Genomic DNA, 22305 nt, shown 5'->3' on the forward strand with positions numbered 1-22305 from the left:
TGGTATGATACATTCAAAGGTGGCTTTGGTGGGTTTGATCCTTGAGGGATCGATGCCCATTTTCTGCACTGTGTCTTGATACAGCAGGTTCAGGCTGCTACCACCGTCCATGAGAACTCGTGTGAGGTGGAATCCATCGATAATGGGGTCAAGGACCAGTGCGGCTGAACCGCCATGACGAATACTGGTAGGACGGTCTGTACGTCGAAGGTAATTGGACAGGAAGACCACGGTTTGAACTTTGGGGCAACCGGCTCCATCGCATAGATGTCCCTTAGTGCGCGCTTCCGCTCCCACCTGGGTATATGGGCCTTGTATATCATGTTCAATGTTTTGACTTGGGGAGGGAATTTCTTCTATCCCCCTGTGTTCGGTGGCCGGGGTTCCTCATCGTCGTTGTTGTGCAACCATTTTTCCTTTTTTTCGGCATTTAACTTGCCGCCCTGTTTAAACACCCAACACTCTCTGTTGGTGTGGTTGGCTGGTTTATCAGGGGTGCCATGGATTTGACATGGACGGTCGAGGATTCGGTCCAACTAGATAGGCCCGGATTGTTTCTTTTGAATGGATTCTTCTGCTGACCGGACTTGGAGCCACTGAATCCGGCATTGACGACCGTATCTTCGGCTTTATCGCCGTTTTTTCGACGCTTGAATCTGTTGTGTCGAGGTTTGCCATTGCTATCTCTGGCGTCTGAAGCGCCAGGCTTTCCTGATGTGCTGCTGCTACCGGCTAACCAGCTATCCTCACCCGCGCAAAAGCGGGTCATAAGTGTCATAGGGGCTGCCATGGATTTCGGCTTCTCTTGGCCGAGGTGTCGGGCTAGCCACTCGTCGCGGATGTTATGCTTAAAGGCCGCTAGGGCTCCGGCATCCGGACAGTCGACAATTGGGTTCTTTTTAGTTAAGAACCGAGTCCAGAATTTCCTGGCTGACTCTCCGGGCTGTTGAGTTATATGACTTAAGTCGTCAGCGTCAAGTGGTCGTACATAAGTGCCCTGAAAGTTGTCAAGAAATGCATCTTCCAGGTTCTCCCAACTGCCAATGGAGTTTTCTGGCAGACTGCTTAACCAGTGTCGAGCTAGTCCCTTGAGTTTTAGTGGGAGGTACTTGATGGCATGAAGATCATCACCACGGGCCATGTGAATGTGGAGAAGGAAGTCTTCAATCCAAACCGCAGAATCGGTTGTCCCATCATATGTTTCAATGTTCACGGGTTTATACCCTTCTGGGAGTGCATGTTCCATTACTTCGTCCGTGAAGCATAGGGGGTGTGCGGAGCCTCTATGCCGAGCCACTTTGCGATGCAGTTCGGATGTAGCTGGTCTGCTATATTCGGCCCCAGTGGATTTGTGTGTAATGTATCTGGTGTGACGGTCATCGTCGCGTGTTGAGGCACGCCCCCGTGATCCGTAGATAGATCTTGGCTGTCCTGCTTTGTCTTCCAATTCGTATTGCAGGTCATGTTTGTATCCCCGAGCCTTTTTGTTTCTATTTGTTTGGTGACGGGGCGCGGGCTCGTGTTCGGGCTGATATGTCACTTTGTCCTGGCCACGTGGTGGTCGGTCAGCCGCATCATACGCTCGTAGTGTGGGCTCTAGCGCCTTGTCCTCGAATTGAGGTAGCAACCTGCGCCTAGGGTAACTTTTGGTTGGACGCTCGAGTCCGTATTTGTCGGATTTCGGGTTCCGGCAGACCCTCTAGATTCGAACACTCGGGTGCGCGCGGAGATTTCGCCCTCTACCTGCCTGCACCTCACCGCCTCGCTAGGATCTAAGCTACGAAAGGAACAACACAAGAGACACAAGGTTTATACTGGTTCGGGCCACCATTGTGGTGTAATACCCTACTCCAGTGTGTGGTGTGGTGGATTGCCTCTTGGGCTGATGACGAACAATACAAGGAAGAACAGCCTCGCGAGGGTCTGTTCTTGGCTAGTGCGATGAACTGCTAGGGGGAGTTCAGTCGCCCTTTCTACTGGTTTCCGAATGGTGATCCGATTCTGGTTGTTCTCCAGATGTCTCTACCTTGTGGGTGGCTAGTCCTATTTATAGGCAAAGGCCCTGAGCCTCATCCCAAATATTGAGCGGGAAGGGCGCCAACAATTGGCCATTTTGAAGGGGAACATCTAGTACACTTATCCTGACTAAAGTTGGTCCTCGCCTGCCAAAGGCTCTGGTGGTGACGCCGTCTTGGGCTCCACGATGACCTCCATCCTTCCATCCTGCTGGTCTTGGTCTTGTTGCATCGAAATGGCTGCCTTCGCTTGATACTCTTGCCTGCGCTTGCTCCCTTAGAACCAAAGAGGAAACAAGGACTCTGCGCAGGCCGGCGCCTGCCTGGCGCCCGCCTGGCTTTGGTCGTCATGGCTTGCGTCATGGGCACCTCGTGAGGTACCCCGCCTTGATCTCTCCGCCTCCTCGCGAGCCAGCCTAACGAGGCCGTGCCTGAGGAAGCTTCCTGTCGTCCACGCCGCGAGGCTTGGCCCCTCGCGAGGGTCTTTTGCTCGTGCTGATGAAGATGGGCCCCGCTGTGGTGCCCCTCGAGCCACGCCGCAGGCTGCAGGCAGGCAAGTCTGGGGACCCCCATTCCCAGAACGCCGATAGTAGCCCCCGGGCCCAAGGCGTGCCCGGACTTGGCTGATCAGAGAAGCGAAGGGGCAAGTGCGAAGCGCCGCGGGCCCTAACAACATGTGGCCTTGGGTGCCGCGTGGCGGCTGATTAGCCGTGGGTTCTTTACCAACTGTGTGGATCGACAAAAGAGTGGCATCTGCCTCGGCTTTACTTCCCTTGCTTCCTCCGGTCATTGCCCAGATCCCCTTTCTTGCGCCCTTCCTTTCTGCCTCCGAAATCTTTAGATCTACTTCGACCGCGTGCCCTCGCAAGACATGGCTCCTCGCCAGACCCCGGCCGAAGCTTGGTACTCACCCACCTTGGACTCGCCGAACGTGTCGGAGACGAGTCTTGCCCGGGTGCGCCGGATGGTGGCGGCGCAAGGCATCGACGGGGCAAAGGTGTTCAAGGCTGGTTCCGCTCTTCCCGAGAGCCGAGGGGGCACCTTCTATCCGCTCTTTGTAAACTCCATTGCTGCCGGTCTGGTACCTCCTTTTTCTGAGTTCTTCTTCTCTGTCCTCCGCCATTACGACCTACAAGCTCTGCAACTCCACCCCAACTCTGTTCTTCTTCTGGCGATCTTCGCCTACTATTGCGAGGCTCACGTTGGAGTGCAGCCCTCAGTGGCCTTGCTGCGCCACTACTTCTCCCTCCGGCCCTCTCAGGGTCCCCTTTCCGCGTGTGCAAGCTTTGTCGCGTATGGCGGCTCCAACGCCATCTCGAAGCCCGGGAAGAGGATTGAGGGCTTCAGGAGCAAGTGGGTCATGGTAGATGCTGGGCGTATCCACCCTCGGCTGATTCTGCCCACGGAGCAGCCCACGAGCTCCGATGATTGGTCTCGCGCGGAACTCGTGGACCCCCGTGTGAAGCCGGTGTTGGAGAAGATGGATGCGGATCTGAGGTCGGGCAACATGGCGGCGGCGAAGCTGACTGGTGCGTCGCTCCTGAGGGAGTTCCTGGAGCACCAGGTGGCCCCGCTTTGTAAGTACTCGCCTCCGCTGTGGAGGCCCCGCCCGATCCCTGCAGTCTTGGCCGACAAAGATCTGGCCGCGGTCCTCTAATCTTTGGTCGGTGGAGACGTGGCGAGGCTGGAGGGTGCCCCTGTCCCCCTGTTCCTTATTGATGATTGGGAGTAGGTGGTGGACTCCATGCCCGTCTTCAATGGGGACGGGCTCGTGCCCATGGAGGTTCCCGAGGACCCGGCGGCCCTAGAGGTGGTGAACGTGTCCTCCGGTGACTCCAGCGAAGAGGAGGAAGGAGAGGAGCGGGAAGAAGGGTCTAACTCCGAGGCTACTGACGCGCAGTCGAGAGCGCCCCTCCCCCGGCGCACGTCCCGCGCTCTCCGCCTCTTGCCGACCGACGACGACGAGGATGGCGACGAGCGGGGTGGCGAGAGCTTGCCTCCGATCTTGAAGAAGGACAGGACTGGGCTGACCCCCCACGGGTCCGCCCCGGCTCCGAGGCGATCCGTAGATGCGCCTCCTGCTCCCGGGCCTCTCGAGGCTGATCCCAGCAGCCGGCTCTCGGACTTCAAGTACGGCCGGAGGTTGCTCGAGCCCGCGAGCGGTGACCAGTAAGTGCTTGATTCTTGTTTTATTCCCTATTTTGTCGCTGAGGCTTGACGTCCGTATCTCTTGGATAGGCTGGCGCCTGCGGCGAAGAAGCTGAAGGAGGCTCCTGAGTTCCCTTTGGGGCAGCGCCTCTGCCCGCCAAAGAAGGTGACTGCGAGGCATGGGCCTCTCCTGTCCGGTCGTCCTCACGAGGCCTGGTGGAGCTGGCTAGGGCGAGCTCAGCCCCCATGGCTCAAGCGACTCCTGAGGTATCCTTGCCTGATGCCACCGCCACAGCTGTTGGGGCGCAGCAAGCCCCGCCTCAGGATGCTATGGTTACGCTGCCGCCCTCTCCTTCTACTCCACCGACTGCTGTCTCTCCGACTCCTTCCACTGTCCTGGATCGTGCTGCCGCTGAACTGGACCGGCTGTGGCAAGATCTTCTGTGCGCCGACCCTCGCTTGGTGGCCGGGCGCTTGGAGCTGGCTTCTGGCTGGATTCGTTCCGACGCTTCGATTCGGGCGGTGCTGGTTCAGACCTCGACGGCTTGCGACGAGGAGAAGCTGGCCGTCCTTGAGGCGAAGGCTGCTCGCGACGTCGCCTTGGGGGAGGCGGCCGATACCCAAGGTCGCTACAAGGCGCTGGAGAGCGAGCTGCAAGGCCTACGGGACCAGCTTGCCAAGGAGGTCCGCATTTGCCAAAAGAAGGAGGAAGACTTGAAGGCTCGCGAGGCGGCCTTCAAGGACCGAGGCGCCAAGCTTAACAAGCGCCGTGATCGCCTGGGCGCGCTGGAGCAGGAGTTGGAAGCGAGGAAGGTCGAGCTGGACGGCAAGGCACGGGTCCTTGCCGAGGACCGCGAGGCCTTCACGGAGATGGAGGTGAAGGCTCGCGGCTTGTTGAGGTCGCTTTACGACAGCGGCCTGGAAAGCCCACTGTCCAGCACCGAGGACGGCCCCGCCAAGCTGTTCCCCTTCCTGGTCCGTGCTCTTGAGGATCTCACCCTTGGCCTTGGCCCTACGGCTGAGGCCGAGGCGCGTGTCCTGTCTTCTGCAGCGCTGATGCGGGTCCTTACCCACGTCTACCTTCGCGATCCCAACGTCGACCTCGACAGCCTGCTGGAGCCAGCGAGCGGCGAGCTTGCCGCTGCCGCTGCTGAGGCCGTGAAGGGTCGAGCGGAGGCTCCGCTGGGGAAGTTCCGGGCCTTTAGCACCAAGCCGAAGTGAGGCGCTACCGGTCCTGCAGCTGGCTCCGCCGCCAACAAATGACTCTGTTGTGGCTCCTGTTCTGCTTTCAGCTCCTGCGACATGCATCATGCCTCGGGGAGGCGCTTAAACTTGTGTTTGGTGTAGTGATAACAGTTATGGACTGTAATATCTGCTTTTGAATTCCTTGAGATTTGCGCTCTTCCTACTTGCTTATGTTCTACACCGATAGAGCCCGGCCCCGCGCATACCTCAGCCACCGTTAGCCCCGACCGGAAACCAGGACAGGACCAAGGAGTGAGGGGCTACGTGACAAGTTAGGCTCCTGAATCGCGATGCTCAGGAGTCCCCCTTGGCGCACGAACAACAAGTAGGGAGGTGAGATGTGTGGGTGAATCTACCATTCTACGTCTGCGGAGCCCGGACCTGCGCATACCTCAACCGCCGTTAGCCTTTCGGAACTAAGGAGTGAGGGGCTACGTGACCAGTTAAGCTCCTGAGTCGCGATGCTCAGGAGTCCCCCTTGACGCTCAAACGGCCTTCGTACCTTGGCTCCGCTCGGGGAGGGACGTGCGACGAACTAGGCCCGAGGGGTCTGGCTGGGTGGCGTACATCTGGGCATGACCCAGGTGCAGCCCTCGTGCCCAGCCCCCTCGCGCGGCGCTCCCAAGGGGAGGCGTTGCGATGAGGCCAAACACTGAGCTCTGGGCTCCCTGAGGTTGATGCAGCCGGGAGCCACCCTCAGTTGTTTATCACCAGCGCGGAGCATAGCGCTTCCGTATGTGTACGGGCATAGCCGCTCCTCGGCAGTGTCGTCAGCCAGCGCGGAGCATGGTGCTTCCACTGGTGCGTGGGAGGGGGCTCCCCTCCGGGAGGAGCCCCCGAGGCGTGTACAGCCCCGCCCTAACACGTGGCTGGCACGGTAGGGCCCGAGGAGGTGTATCTGGACACCCGTGAGCCAGCGCGGGACTCACGGGGCCCTACCTCAAGGCGGGTTGCGCCTGGCACTGGGCCTTAACTTGTGATGTGTTCCTGCAAATTTGGCTAGATGCGGACGCTCTACATCCTTGAGTCCCGGCCCTCGAGCGGGTCTCAGCCGTCGCTGGTTTGCCAGGTCGCGATGACGTGGACAAAGCCAGAGGGTGAGGGCTGGAGAGCCAGTAGGAGCCCTGAGTCGCGATGCTCACGTACCCCTCCTTTAACGCGCAAGCTTGGTTAGATGCCAACGCTCTACGTCCTCGGGTCCCGGCCCTCGAGCGGGTCTCAGCCGTTGCTGGTTTGCCAGGTCACGATGACGTGGACAAAGCCAGAGGGTGAGGGCTGGAGAGCCAGTAGGAGCCCTGAGTCACGATGCTCAGGTACCCCCCCTTTAACGCGCAAGCGGCCGACATGAAGGAAGAAGAGGTGCCGCGGACAGGCATCAAATAACAAGCATGATGGGTCGAATGCATGGCCTGAAAATAAACGCAATAGGGGTACATGCCGCTGGGTCTGACCCGAGCGACTTGGGGATGATGCAGCCCGAAGGGCGCCCCCAACAATGTAAGCTAGGAACATAAAGTAAAGAAGGGGATACACGCCGCAGGGACGGACCCATGCGGCCTGGGAATAATGCAGCCCTAGGGGCGCTCCCAGCTAGAAACGAAACTTGAAAGATGTCACCTGATGGTGTTGACGATGAAGGGGTGTTGAAGTAGCGGACGTCGTGGGCTGCGGAAGCCGATCTTCACGAGCCCCCAGGCCCAGGAGCCTCGGGAGGTTCCGGAGGCGCTGGTGGCTCCTCGTAGGCCATCTCCGTCTCCGCCAGGACTGCGGAACGCCTGGCCTCCTGAGCCTCCAGAATGCTCCTCATGAGGCACTGGCGCACAACATCCGCGCTCGGCAAGCCGTAGGGCATGCGAACGTAGCTGTGGGGTGGGCCTTCACGGCGCCCCACGCGTGAGGGCCAGAAGCGCTCCCGAGAGGCAGCTCGGTTGAGCCCTGGGATGTTGATGCAGACGCGCAGCCCACCATCCTCGCCTGGATAGGGAGCTGCGGCGGGTAAGCGGCGGCTGCCACTCATGACTCTTGACTCCTGCAACTCCTGCGTGATCTGACTGACGAACTCCTGAGGGTTGGCCCTCCTTGCCTTGCTCCTTCCTGAGGGAAACATGCCCTGAAACACGCCTCCAAGTGGTCCCCAAGCGCCTCCCTCATGACCTTAGCAAGGTCGGTGGCCCCCCAGGGGGGAGCCCCCGAGCCCTGCTTGAGGAGGGCGCCAGGCATGCCTTCCTATGCGACAGATGGAGGCGCCCCCTGAGCAGGCGCAAACCCAGAGGGGCCTGCCTCCTGAGGGATCGGGCCTGGTGATGTCTTCTTCTTCTTGGGAGCGGTCTCAGGGAGCCTCCCGCTCCCGCGATCCGTGTCTTCAAGTGATGCGGCCTGAAAAGCTTGATCCAGGGAGCACACTGCGTCTCTTTCTTCACAAGGCACCGTGATGACTCCATCGCTTCCTGGCATCTTGAGCACGTTGTAGCCGTGATGAGTCACGGCCATGAACTTGGTGAGAGCTGGGTACCTGAGGATGGCGTTGTATGGCAGGCGAATGTGGGCGACGTCGAAGTTGATGAGCTCGGTGCGGTAGTTGTTGCGCTCCCCGAAGGTGACAGGGAGGCGGACCTGCCCAATCGAAACCATGGAGCCATCGGTAACTCCGGAGAAAGGCTTGGTTGGCTGAAGCTGATTGTAAGGCACTTGGAGATTGTTGAATGTCTCTACAGACAGGACGTTGAGCCCTGCCCCGCCGTCGATGAGGGTCCTGGTGACTTGCACGTTGCTGATGACTGGGGAGCAAAGCATCAGGAGGACTCCGGCTGTGGTCGCGCACTTGAGCTGATCCGCTGAGCTGAACGTGATGGCGCACGCCGACCACCTGAGGGGGTGCGTGGCTTCGAGCTTGGGGAGGACTGCACTCACTTCGCGGGTGAACTACTTGAAGATGCGTTGAGAGGCTGGGGCTTGAGCTCCGCCCAGGATGCAGGCAATCGCGGGCGGCTCCTGGAAGCCCCCAGCCTCCTCGTCCTGATGATGGTCCTAGTTTCTCCTTGGCTGCGGCGGTAGTGGAGGGAGGCCTGCGTTTCCTTGCGGACGAACCTCACGAGGCTGATCCCTCCAGTATCCCTCGCGAGGCTGATCCTGCCAGCGATCCTCGCGAGGTCGGTCGCGCCACCCTTGGCGAGGGCGGCGGTCTTCCCAGCGTCCTGTGTTTCTTCCTCCTCCTCGGCCATAGCCTCGATCGTTGCGGTCAGGGCGCCGACCGATCCTCCCTTCTCACACGGCTCGGAGCTCTTGACATTCGTTGGTGTTGTGGGTGTGGAGGTCATGGTACACACAGTACCGACTGCCTTTGAAAGACTCGGTCTGATCTCTGCCCCGCTTGGTGTCTGGTTCTACTGCGAGCACGGCAGCCCCCTTGCGCTTCACGTCCTTGGCCTTGGATTTCTTCTCTTCTGGGTCTACCGCTGGCAGCTCGAGGAGGGAAAGGCGCCCTTCCTCAGCCCTGGCGCACTTGGTCGCCAAGTTGAACAGCTCCAAGGAAGTGCACAGATCTTCATGCATTGCCAGCTCCTCCTTCATCTTAATGTCACGCACACCATCAGAGAAGGCTGAGATGATGGCCTCCTCGGTCACCTTGGGAATCTTGAGATGTGCGTTGTTGAAGCATTGGATGTACTTCTGCAGGCTCTCCACTGGTTGCTGCTTGATGCGCCACATGTCGCTTACGGCGGGTAGCCGGTCGCGAGTACCTTGGAAGTTGGAGATGAAACGGGTGCGCATATCGTCCAAGGAGGAGATCGTGCCAGGAGCTAGGTGCGGTCCCCATCGTTGAGTGCCATGGGAAACCAATTCGCCATGACCTTCTCGTCCCCGTTGGCGGCTTCGATGCCCAGCTCTTAGAGCTGGAGGAACTCCGCAGGGTCAGCCGTGCCGTCGTAGCGAGGAGGCAGGTCTGGCTTGAACTTGCAGGGCCACGCGACGCTGCGCAGCTCGGTGGTGAAGGCGAGGCAGCCTGCTGTGGACACGGGAGGCCTCTGGTGACGAAGAGCTCGGTCTTGCGGGTCCCCATGCGCTGCAGCTGGGAGCAGCGCGGGGTCTGGGCACGCTGGAACAGGAGCGTGGTCGCGACGGGCCGGAGCAGGGAGCACTCGGGCAGCTTCTTGGGGGTGAGGGACCTCTTGGCAGCTCCGCTCTTGCTGTGCTAGCGCCGGACGGAGCGGGTTCCGCCCAGGGGCCACGCGCTGTGGGGCCAGGGCGCCTTCTTGAGGGGGAGGCGGCTGAGGCGCCCCGGGAGCTTCATTGCCCGCGTGGGGCGGGGCGCGGTGCAGCGAGAAGGACGGCGCGGGGGAGCCTCCTACGGCGCGGACGAGCCACTCTTCATAGACGTCGTCGACTGGGCAGTAACGCAGGAGCTCGTTTCCTGCGATGCGCGCAGCTCGAGCCTCCATGGCCGTGCGGGGTGCGCGGGACGAAGAACCAGCTGGGGCGAGTGAGGGAGTAGCAGTGCGGCCGTCTCGCCTCATGGATGGGTCCTCGGACGATGCTTGCTGCTCGTTCCCCGCCGGACCGGTGGCGGCGTTGACGGCAGGTGACGGGGAACGGCGGGGGCGGCCGCCGACGGGGGTCGTCTGGGCGACGCAGGAAGTGAGAGCAGCTCGGCGCTTGGTGCGGGCCCGATGAGCGTCTGACATGGATGCGATGGTCGATGAAGAACAGGGCGGCGGAAGACGAATTCTGGCGCACCCCCTACCTGGTGCGCCAAATGTCGGATTTCAGGTTCCGGCAGACCCTCTAGATTCAAACACTGGGGTCCACGCGGAGATTTCGCTCTCTACCTGCCTGCACCTCACCGACTCGCTAGTATCTAAGCTACGAAAGGAATAACACAAGAGACACAAGGTTTATACTGGTTCAGGCCACCATTGTGGTGTAATACCCTACTCCAGTGTGTGGTGTGGTGGATTGCCTCTTGGGCTGATGATGAACAATACAAGGAAGAACAGCCTCATGAGGGTCTGTTCTTGGCTGGTGCGATGAACTGCTAGGGGGAGTTCAGTCGCCCTTTCTACTAGTTTCCGGATGGTGATCCAATTCTGGTTGTTCTCCAGATGCCTCTACCTTGTGGGTGGCTAGTCCTATTTATAGGAAAAGGCCCTGAGCCTCTTTCAAAATATTAAGCGGGAAGGGTGCCAACAATTGGCCATTTTGAAGGGGAACATCTAGTACACTTATCCTGACTAAAGTTGGTCCTCGCCTGCCAAAGGCTCTGGTGGTGACGCTGGCTTGGGCTCCACGATGACCTCCATCCTGCCGTCCTGCTAGTCTTGGTCTTGTTGCACCGAAATGGCTGCCTTTGCTTGATACTCTTGCCTGCGCTTTCTCCCTTAGCACCAAAGAGGAAACAAGGACTCTGCGCAGGCCGGCGCCTGCCTGGCGTCCGCTTGGCTTTGGTCGTCATGGCTTGCATCATGGGCACCTCGTGAGGTACCCCGCCTTGATCTCTCCGCCTCCTCGCGAGCCAGCCTAACAAGGCCGTGCCTGAGGAAGCTTCCTGTCGTCCACCCCGCGAGGCTTGGCCTCTCGGGAGGCTCTTGAGCTCGTGCTGATGAAGATGGGCCCCGCTGGGCTGCCCCTCGAGCCACGCCGCAGGCCGCAGGTAGGCAAGTCTGGGGACCCCCATTCCCAGAACGCCGACAGTATTCCTTGGCTGCCAGGACCTCGGTCCATCTATCAGCAAGCAGGTCTTGATCAGCTTGAAGCTGCTCCTGCTTCTTCTTCAGGCTCTTCACAGTGCCTATAAGCCGGTGCTTGAAGCGTTCCTACTTGGCGGGATCCTCAGGCATGGCAAATTCGTCGTAGTCGAGGCTCACCTCATCCTTGGAGAGGGGCATATAATTGTCATCCTCTGAGTCTTCGTCTGTGGCCTGTTCAGCAGGGCTGGCTTGCCCGTCCTCCCGTCCGGCCTATCCGAAACCTGGCTAGGCTGGGTCGTCCTTGTTATCTTCGGCATCGTCCGGAGTGCTATTGTCTCCTGTGCCCGTATTTCTATTTTTACCATGGCGTGGTTTAGAGCGACGCCGCTGACGTCGACACTTCGGCTGCTTCTCGGAAGGTTTATCCTCACCGGCATCCTTTTTGTCCTCGCCATTGTCTTGTTTGGGGGTATCCACCATGTAAATGTCATATGACGAGGTAGCTGTCCAATGCCCTGTGGGTGGTGGTTCTTCTTCTTCTCCCGCATCATCGTCCATATCGTCGATGTCTTTGGAGTCAAAGTCAAGCATGTCGGTTAAGTCGTCGACAGTGGATATCAAGTGGGTGCTGGGTGGGGAACAAAATTCTTCGTGGTCCGCTTCCCACTCGAACCGGGCATTGTTCGGCCAAGAATCTCCTGACAGGGAGAGGGATTTGAAAGAATTCAACATGTCACCCAAGGGTGAGTGTTGAAAGATCTCCGCGGAGGTAAACTCGAAGATCGGCGCCCAATTGAATTCTACGGGCGTGGACACATGCAGTTCGGAACCTGTATTCGGAGAAGTGTCCGAAGGTTCGATGGCACAGACCCCGCTAGAGGTTGGATCTGTGTTCGGCTCCAGCGCCGTAGAGTGTGCGACCTTCGCGGTGGGGTCCAGCCCCCCGTCAGCGGACGACGTGATCTGTTCTGGATCTAGGGCCAAGACAGTCACATGCGCAGTCTCCTGAGCGTAGTCCTATGACAGATTTAAGTCGTGTCCATCGTGGCTGCAGGGAGCGGCTGCTGTGGGTTCGAATCCATCGAAGATCAAGTCTTCATGGATGTCGGCGATGTAGGTCAAACTTCCGAATCTGACCCGATGGCCAGGGGCGTAGCTGTCGATCTACTCCAGATGGCCCAGTGAGTTGGCCCGCAGTGCGAAGCCGCCGAATATGAAGATCTGTCCGGGGAGAAAAGTCCCGCCCTAGACTGCATTGTTGTAGATGATTGAGGGAGCCATCAAGCCTTACGATGACGACACAGTGGAACTCTCAATGAAAGCACCAATGTCGGTGTCAAAACCGGCGGATCTCGGGTAGGGGATCCTGAACTGTGCGTCTAAGGCCAATGGTAACAGGAGGCGGGGGACACGATGTTTACCCAGGTTCGGGCGCTCTCTATGGAGGTAATACCCTACTTCCTGCTTGATTGATCTTGATGATATGAGTATTACAAGAGTTGATCTACCACGAGATCGAGGAGGCTAACCCTAGAAGCTAGCCTATGATTATGATTGTCCTTGTCCTACGGACCAAACCCTCCGGTTTATATAGACAAGGAAGGGGGCTAGGGTTACACAGAGTCGGTTATAGAGAAGGAAATCTACATATCTAAATCACCAAGCTTGCCTTCCACACAAAGGAGAGTCCCACCCGGACATGGGACGAAGTCTTTTGTCTTGTACCTTCATAGCCCAATAGTCCGGCTAAAGTATATAGTCCGGCTGTCCGAGGACCCCCTAATCCAGGACTCCGTCATTGGGGCTGGTACTCCTCGTGGCAGAGCGACTCGTCACCGTCCCTGTTCTCGCCATTGCGGCGGAAACCAGGCGGGCTGCAATGAGAGTCGACCATGAGAACTTCTGCCGCGGGGTCACAACTCCCGCTCTCGAAAAGTGTGTCTGCGAAGTCGGTCAATGGGTCGACTGGACCGTAGTGATATACGTCAGGATCGAACGCCGCGACCTGGGGGGTGAACGTCTGCTGAGGCACCGCGTGCTTCACCCACCGCTGGATCCGTGAACGGCTCGACCGCTTGCGGCGGCGTCCAGCGGAGCGAGAGGTCGACACGGGCGTCCACTGGTACAGAGTCGACGGCTGCCGGAGGAGGACGCCACAGGCACTCGCGCGGAAGTGCGATGAACCTCGGATCGGCGGGGGCCTCCTAGAGCCAGGCCGAATCATCGGCGATGAATGTGACTGCCCCGAGTCGGAACTCGTGGCCCATGATCAAACTGCCGTCGGAAACCATGTTGATGAAGACTGAAGAAATCGCAACCTCACCGGAAGTCGCTAAGATGCTTTGCCCCACGGTGGGCGCCAACTGTCGTGGTACTAATACTGGCAGTAAGAGTAGGGGTACGTAGGAGAAGGCAAGGTCCTAGCTATGGTTAGGTTGTATGTAGGTGTTTACGAGTTTAGGCCCCTCTCGGAGGAGGTAAAAGCCCTACGTCTCGGTGCCCGGAGGCGGTCGACTGGATTTCAGTATATGCGTGTGTGTTATAGAGGGTGCGAACCCCTGTCACAGAGGAGGGGGGTGGCTTATATAGAGTGCTCCAGGACCCCCGCCCTCCTCCATTACAGAGAGTTCAATGTACATAAAGGAGGGGCGTTACTGATAACGCTAGCTATAAGTGTCATTATTGCCCATGAAGACTACGGAGTGAATGCCTGACCGTTGCAGTTCCATGTGACTCCTGGTCTTCATAGGTCGAGTGGTTTCTTGTATGGTCGAGTGGTCTTCGAAAATGTGGGATACCCGAGTGATATGATTTGTCGAGTGGATTACACTCGATGTCTTCGTTGGGTACTCCCTGTTGTCCCTTGAGCTTCTTTGCTTCTAGGGTAGTGACCTTTGGTAGGGTATGTTGGTCAGGCCTATGACCCTACCCTAGGTCTATATCCTCATTAGTGGGGGTGCGCCCTACCCCAATGGGCGTGCCCCCCTATCTTGTGGGCCCCCTAGACCTCCACTAACCTAAACTCCAACTCCATATATTCATGTTTGGGGAGAAAAAATAAGAGAGAAGGATTCATCGCGTTTTACAATACGGAGCCGCCGCCAAGCCCTGTTCTTCCTCGAGAGGCCAGATCAGGATTCCGTTCGGGGATCCGGAGAGGGGGATCCGTCGCCATCGTCATCATCAACCATCCTCCATCACCAATTTCATGATTCTCACCACCGTGTGTGAGTAATCCCGTCGTAGGCTTGCTGGACGGTGATGAGTTGGATGAGATTTACCATGTAATCGAGTTAGTTTTGTTAGGATTTGATCCCTAGTATCCATTATGTTCAAACATTGATGTTGCTATGACTTTTCTATGCTTAATGCTTGTCACTAGGGCCCGAGTGCCATGATTTCAGATCTGAACCTATTATGTTTTCATGAATATATGTGTGTTCTTGATTCTATCTTGCAAGTTATAGTCACCTACTACGTGTTATGATCCGGCAACCCCGAAGTGACAATAGTCGGGGCACTTCCTGGTGATGACCGTAGTTTTAGGAGTTCATGTATTCACTAAGTGCTAATGCTTTGGTCCGGTTCTCTATTAAAAGGAGGAGGCCTTAATATCCCTTAGTTTCCACTAGGACCCCGCTGCCACGGGAGGGTAGGACAAAAGATGTCATGCAAGTTCTTTTCCATAAGCACGTATGACTATATTCGGAATACATGCCTACATTATATTGATGAATTGGAGCTAGTTCTATGTCACCCTAGGTTATAACTGTTGCATGATGAATGCCATCCGACATAATTATCCATCATTGATCCATTTCCTACGATATCGTTTCATATTGATCTTTGCTTAGTTACTTTTCCGTTGCCACTGTTACGATTGCTAGAAAACTACTACTATTACTTTTGCCATTGTTACCATTATTTCCATACTACTTTTCTACTAAATACTTTGCTGTAGATATTAAGTCTTTCAGGTGTGGTTGAATTGACAACTCAGCTGCTAATACTTGAGAATATTTTTTGGCTCCCCATCTGTGGAATCAATAAATTTGGGTTGAATACTCTACCCTCGAAAACTGTTGTGATGCCCTATATTTGTGGGTTATAACGGCGCGGCGGAAGCGGACGGAGCGGGGCGGCGGTGTGCGTTGTGGGCGCAGGTGAGCGGCTGCGATGGAGGCCAAAGCGGAGGTGGACGAGCCGGGGCGGGGCCGGGGCGGGGCGGAGGCGACCGGAGCGGAGGCCGACGGGGCCGAGGTGGCGCGGTGCGGCGACGGCCCGATCCGTCCGTACAACGGTGGGCGGTGGACCAGGCGGGGTGGAATCAACGGCGGGGGTAGGGGTCGGGCTGGATCTGCAGCGGGGCGGCGTCGGGGAGCTACGGCTGGGCAGCAACCAAGCGGGGAGCTGCGGCGGGGCGGCGGCGGGAGGAAGAAGGTGAGAAATGAACTAAAGGGCGGTTGGGTGTTGGCGCTCGGCCCCGGTTTTTCCATCTCATGCCTCCGGAGATGTAAATTTGCACCTCGAGGTGTTGTATTTTACATCTCCGGGAGGCGAAGTTGTAATTTTTTTTGCATATGGACCATCTGTTGGAGAGTTGTTTTTTGGCTCAGAAGATCCAAAAGTTGGTTATTTTTACATATGGACCGTCTATTGGAGATGCTCTAACTTCCACTACGTAGTGAAACCTTTGATTGACTATGTTACTGCTTGCTCAACCCCTCTTAAACTTTTGCTAGTTGCAGGTGCAAATTCTTTCCATGTGACAACATGGATATCTTTGCGATGTCATTATGATTATGCTGAATTGTTTAATCATGCATGTATACTTGACTAAGGGTGGAAGGCTTAGGCCTATGACCCGAAGTTTTGTTCCACTCTGGTCAACCTTAGATACCTAGATCTGGCTATTTTGTTCATTGATGAGCGCATCCTATCATGTGTGAGGGTTATGCCTCCCTGAATCCATTTATTTAGCATTGAACTCTTCTAGAAGGCCCAACATCGGTACTAAAATTTGGCAACATAAAAATTGCATAGGTAAGTCATGCCACCCGATGTATCTTAACAACAACTTGGTCCAACACACACATAATCACTTGGACTAAAAACCAAACATTCATCTTAGTTATCTAGTTTTCATTCCAACACCTATATTTGAACTTTGTTTAGGAAAATTATTTTTAAATTTTTGAAAACAACAAACCTCTAACTTGTGTTTTGAAATGTCAACATGTTTTTTGAAGGAACATACGGTTCTTTTCTACCCCTAGCAAGTCAGAGTGCATTACAGCTAGTGATGAGTAGGACCTGCTTGACCTTTTGGTTGTAACTTGCTAGAGCTAATTATATGGCTTGCTTGCTATTTTAGGAAAACCGTGTCTTGCCTGTTTTGCATGTGTGATTTACGTGACACACAAACATTTTTTTTCTCTCTTACTTGAGGTTTGTTTAGGCAAATTATGTATGTTTTCCAAATAAAAACTTGTAACTTGAGTGTTTGAATGTCTACAATATTCAAAAAACAGTTTTTTTTCATGTTTCCTGTTAAAAGGAACACAAGGTTTTTTTCTACTGTAGCAAGTCATGGTGCATTATAGAGATTTGTCTATTGGGTTTATTGAACTTGCCCAAAATAACAGTAACAAGTTGCCTGACTTTATTTTTGCTCTAGAAAAATCAAACCGAAAACCAACCTAATACAAGGGGGAGTTGCACGCATAACATCCCAACACTGCTGGCCTTTTGTGTTTCCTTGTTGCAGGGATCAGAGAACAACCCCGAGCTGTCCAGAGAGATCCATGGCAGAAAATGGAGAAGGTGAGGGAGGAGTAGATGGGGAAGAAAAGGTGAAGGAGGAGCTGGGGGCTGAGCTAGATGTGAAGGCAGGAAAGGCTGTGAAGGTATTGCGGCATGAGGTTCACATTGGGTGTCATAAGTTAGTTTATCAGGGGAGGAGGTATTGCGGCATGAGGTTCACACTGTGCGATCACACCGTTTCTTTCTTTTTTTCAACGCCAGGTGGCAAAGGGGAGGGTCCACTACCTTATTTAGGCGTGTGCACTAAAACCCTAGCAAGCCAATGGTTGCTGGCTAGTCGCGTCCATTAAAAAAATGTTCCATAATTTTAAAAATCTAGGTGAATTTAAAAATAATCATTTATTTTTAAAATCATGAAGTGTTTAAAAAATATTCATAAATTTTAAAAATGTTCCTGAATTAAAAAACACATAAACAAGAAAAGAAAAAATATAAAAGGAAAAAATGAAAAGTAGAAAGAATAATAATAATAATAATAATAGTAATAATAATAAATAAATAAATGGGGAGCTCCTAATTGGTGCTTCAGGTGCTAGTTTTTTTTGAGGTGAAACTAGGGTTTTATTCATCAACCTAAACCGACGGAATACAAATGATGTTTGGTAGGTTCCCTAGCCACACATGTCGACCAATAGGGAGTGTCGAGGCTGCCTTTGCCAAGGTATGAGCCTCATATTTGCATCCCTATTTTCAAAGCTAAAACTAATTTTAACAAAATCTAAAGTTCTATCTTTAATCTCATCAAGAACAAAAGCATAAGAAGATAATTGCGCGGCTTCATTGATGTCCGAGACGACTTGCAAGCAGTCCAAAGCTATTATCACATGTGACAGGAGGAGATCTTGAGCAAGAGCTAGTGCCTCATTGCATGCTTGAGCTTCCAAACTTGCAGTGTCAACTAGACCTTCAAAAACCACTGCCGATGCGCCAATGAAGCTAGGGGTGGACTAACGAGCAGCTCGGCTCGTTAAGCTCGTACTCGTTAAGCTCGTGCTCGTTAAGGCTCGGCTCGTTAAGCTCGTTAAGATTAACGAGCAGAAAACCCTGCTCGGCTCGGCTCGTTTGAAGCTCGTTAAGCTCGTGAGTCCTCGCGAGCGCTCGTTAACAGATTATAATGTGTTATGATATACATGATGAATGTCTAGGTATGGCTTTCAAGATGAAATACGATGACTACAAAAAGAAATGAAGTAGTTTGTTGCCTCATATGTCGATTAGATTAAATAGATGGGTTAAGATGCTACAAAAGCTTGTCACGTGATATGAAAATATGTGTTGTGTTGTTACTAACGAACTTAACGAGCAAGCTCGTGAAACTTTTTAGCTTGCTCATTAAGCTCGTTAAGCTTAACAAGCTAAAATCAATGATTAACTCTATTCATTAAGAAGCGAGCTATGAGCTCAACGAGCCGAACTATCGAGCCCTCATTAAGCTCACGAGCTACGAGCTTTTGGTTCAGCCCTAAATGAAGTTTCCATTTTTGTCCCTGCATATAGCTGCGCATGCTCCCATTTTCCCCGTCCGGGAAACAGCGCCATCAACATTTATCTTTGCCGCGTCTTGTCCGGGTGGAATCCACCTCCGGCCTCTTGGCTTTGCTTTTTTTCGTGGAAGGCCTTACGGCTAGCTTTATTAACTTTTAAATAATGCTTACATCATCCGCAAGTAAATCTAAGATAAAACCAGGTGGGACGTCCAACCACAAAGACGGTGGATCATCCCGACCATGCTGAGCTACCGTATGAGCTACCATGTTTGATTCTCTGTTACAGAATTCAAAAAGAACCTTCCCGAAATATGCGCATATTTGCCGATAGTCGTCCAGTATAGAGCTAGCCACCATAGAATGACCATTATTGTTTGCCATTGCATCCACAATTGTGATGTTATCCGCCCGGGCAACGATGGAGTTACCTCCCACTGACCGAGCTAGCTTCAAACCCTCAAGAAGAGCTGCCGCCTCTGCTGATTCAACGTCACCTACATGCTCCAATTTCACCGTGGAGGCCGCAATAAAGAAACCGGCGCCGTCCCGGATAACTGCACCACAAGATCCAGAGTAACTGTCTTCTATGAAAGACACATCTGTATTCAGAACTAGCTGGCCAGATGAAGGTCTCTTCCAGATAGTCGTCCTTGGGACAATTGCCTTTTGCGTTGCTGCTCGAACAACGTTTAGTGCAACAGCTCGTATCGCTTGTGCTGAACGTTCTGGGCTCTGCACCTCCTCTCTCTCCTCCACTTGTCTCCTCTACCACCAAATATACCAAGAGGTCACAACAATCATCTCTGGTAATTCAATTACATCAAAATAACTCTGTTGGTTTGATGAATCACACAGAAGAAATTCCAATATCTCTGCTCCCGATCTGCCAGGCAGGATTGCTGTCCGTATCATTTCATGCAGGTCAAGGCGTGACCAGATCAGCCTGGCTCTGGAGCAACCAAAGATCGCATGTGCCACATCCTCCGCATGTATCCTACAGACTGGGCATTGTGCTGATGTAGAGATGTGCCGATCAGCCAGTACTCCAAAGCAAGGGATGGCATTGTGTAGTGCCTGCCATAAGAAAATTTTCACTTTACTTGGCACTTTTAGGTTCCATAGTTTCCTCCAAACACGATGGTAACCTGAAGCACTTGAAATAGCGCTAGGATTGCTGCTGCCATACGAGTCTTCCCACTGCTTGTAGTACGCCAATCGTACACTGAAATTACCCAATTTTGTCAAATGCCATGCTACATAGTCCTCCGTCTCTCCCTGGTGCAAAGGGATCTGTAAAATCCGATCAGCGTCAATGGGCCAAAAATTATCTTTGATGAGCTGTTCATCCCACTGCCCGGAGGCTGGGTCGATAAGTTCATTAACTCGAGTCAGAACTCTGTTTCGTCGAGGCATAACAATTTTCCTTGAGGAATTGTTAGGAATCCAGCAGTCTTCCCAAATATTTAACTTCAAGCCGTTACCAACCCTCCATATACAACCTTTCTTGAAAGTTTGGGCTCCAGCCCATATGCTTTGCCAAATGAAAGAGGCCCCCTTCTTGAGTTCACAATTTAGCAATTCTCCCGTTGGGTAGTATTTAGAACGGAGCACCCTTGCCCACAAGGAGTCATGATGCTCAATAAGCCTCCAAACCTGTTTTGCTAGGAGTGCCAAATTAAAGCTATGAACGTCGCGAAAGCCCATACCCCCTCTATCCTTGGGAATGCACATCTTCCACCAAGCGAACCAATGCATCTTACGTTGGTTTTCCCCGTCACCCACCAGTAATGCGAAATAGCATCAGTGATCCCCTTGCAAATTTTTTCGGGAATTTTAAAACACTCATCGCGTACGTAGGGATGGCTTGGGCCACCGCTTTTATTAATGCTTCTTTACCACCATAGGACAGGGTCCTCTCCTTCCATCCATTGACCATCTTCTGGATTCTCACAATGATGTGCTCAAAATAGTCCACTCGGTCCACCCCAATCATGGAGGGGAGACCCAAGTATTTATTCCAGAGTGATTCCGTCATGATATCCAAAATTTGACACACTTCCACTTTCCTGTCCACATCAGTATCGGGGCTGAAATAAATTGATGATTTTGCTGCACTCACCATCTGTCCGGAGGCCACACAGTAGTCATCCAGTATTCTTTTTAGGGTGTTTGCATTTTCTGAGTCAGCTCTCATCAAGATCAACGAATCATCAGCAAATAATAAATGTGAAATAAAGGTGAATCACGACACACCTAAACACCTTTAAGGTTTCCTGCCTCTTCCTCATGTGCAATCAGATTTGAGAGGCCCTCAGCACATAGTAGGAATAAGTAGGGGGGAAGTGGGTCCCCTTGCCTTGAACCTCTTGTTGGGCTAAATGGGGCAGTCTCATTAGAGTTGAACCTAACCTTGTGTTCAACAGATGTCACACAGGCCATGATTAGATCAATCCATCTTTCATCAAATCCCAATCTGCCCAGAATTGCCTTCAAGAATACCCATTCAACCCGGTCGTAAGATTTATGCATATCAAGTTTTACTGCACAAGTTCCTATCTTCCCTTTCTTCTTCTTCTTCATTGTATGGAGGCATTCATACGCCACAATGACATTATCCGTGATGATCCTCCCCGGCATGAAGGCGCTTTGTGTCTCGCTGATTATGTCCGGAAGAAAGACTTTTAACCTTGCTGCCAACATCTTTGCGATTACCTTGTAAACTACATTGCAAAGGCTAATAGGCCGGAATTCTGTTACTTTCTCCGGGTTGTCCACCTTTGGGATTAAAACAATAGTGGTAGTATTCCGGAGACTATTCACTACCTCCAAAACCTCCTTCACCAAATCTTGACCCAAGAGGTGCCAACAATTCTTATAGAAAACCGCATGTAGCCCATCTAGCCCTGGCGCTTTTAGGTCGCCGATGCTGAACAAAGCTCGTTTTACTTCCTCCTCCGAGTACGGCGCCAATAGAGCTTCATTCATATAAGGGGTCACACGCATTTTAACTTTATTAAGCACATCCACATGTGGTACATCAACCACAGAGGTAAACAAAATTTTAAAGTAAGCCTCTATGATATTCCTCATCGAGTCATTATCCTTTAACCAATTACCATTTTCATCCATCAAGCGCCGAATGAAATTTCTTTTCTTACGCGCAGAAGCAAAATTGTTGAAAACATGAGTGTTTCTATCGCCGAACTTCAACCAATTTGCCCTGCTACGCTAGACCCAATAGATTTCTTCCTTCTCCATAGTTTCCTCAATCTTAATGAGCAACCTGCGCTGCCGATCTGCCGACTCATCAGAAAGCGGCCCCGACCGCAGCAAATCCAACTCCTCCTTTAGTTCTTTCAAGTGCCGGTGAGGGGCTTTCAGAACTTCGTGATCCCACCTATGGAGATCCTGGTGTACTGCTGCAGTGCGTTGAGAAAGGGAGTCCGAGATGCAAGAACGTTCCCAAGCCTCAGTAACACGTTGCATGACCTCCTCCTCCTCCTGTAGCCAATGGGCTTCGAACTGCTTCGATTTGACGTATGATTGTTGGTCCACGCCAGCAGCACCCTCTAGGTCAAGAACCACCGGACGATGGTCAAACTTTGTATGCGGCGCATTGGTCACCGTTGCAGCTGGGAACAGCCCATGAAAAGGCCCATTACACACTGCTCTGTCTAGGCATTCCCTCAACCTACGTCTACGCCAAGTGAATTGATCACCTATAAACCCCATGTCCTCAAGCTCGCAATCCACCAATGCATCTCTGAAGTTTTGCATCATATTGACTGGCCTAGGAGCTCCGCCTTCTTTCTCATGAGAGTATAGGATCTCGTTGAAATCTCCCACGACCACCCATGGAATCTGTCCCTTGTGATGCAGACCCGTATGTAGCCCTATGTCAGA

Source organism: Triticum aestivum, chromosome 2B, assembly GCF_018294505.1.
Source record: "Triticum aestivum cultivar Chinese Spring chromosome 2B, IWGSC CS RefSeq v2.1, whole genome shotgun sequence".
Lineage (NCBI taxonomy): Eukaryota > Viridiplantae > Streptophyta > Magnoliopsida > Poales > Poaceae > Triticum > Triticum aestivum.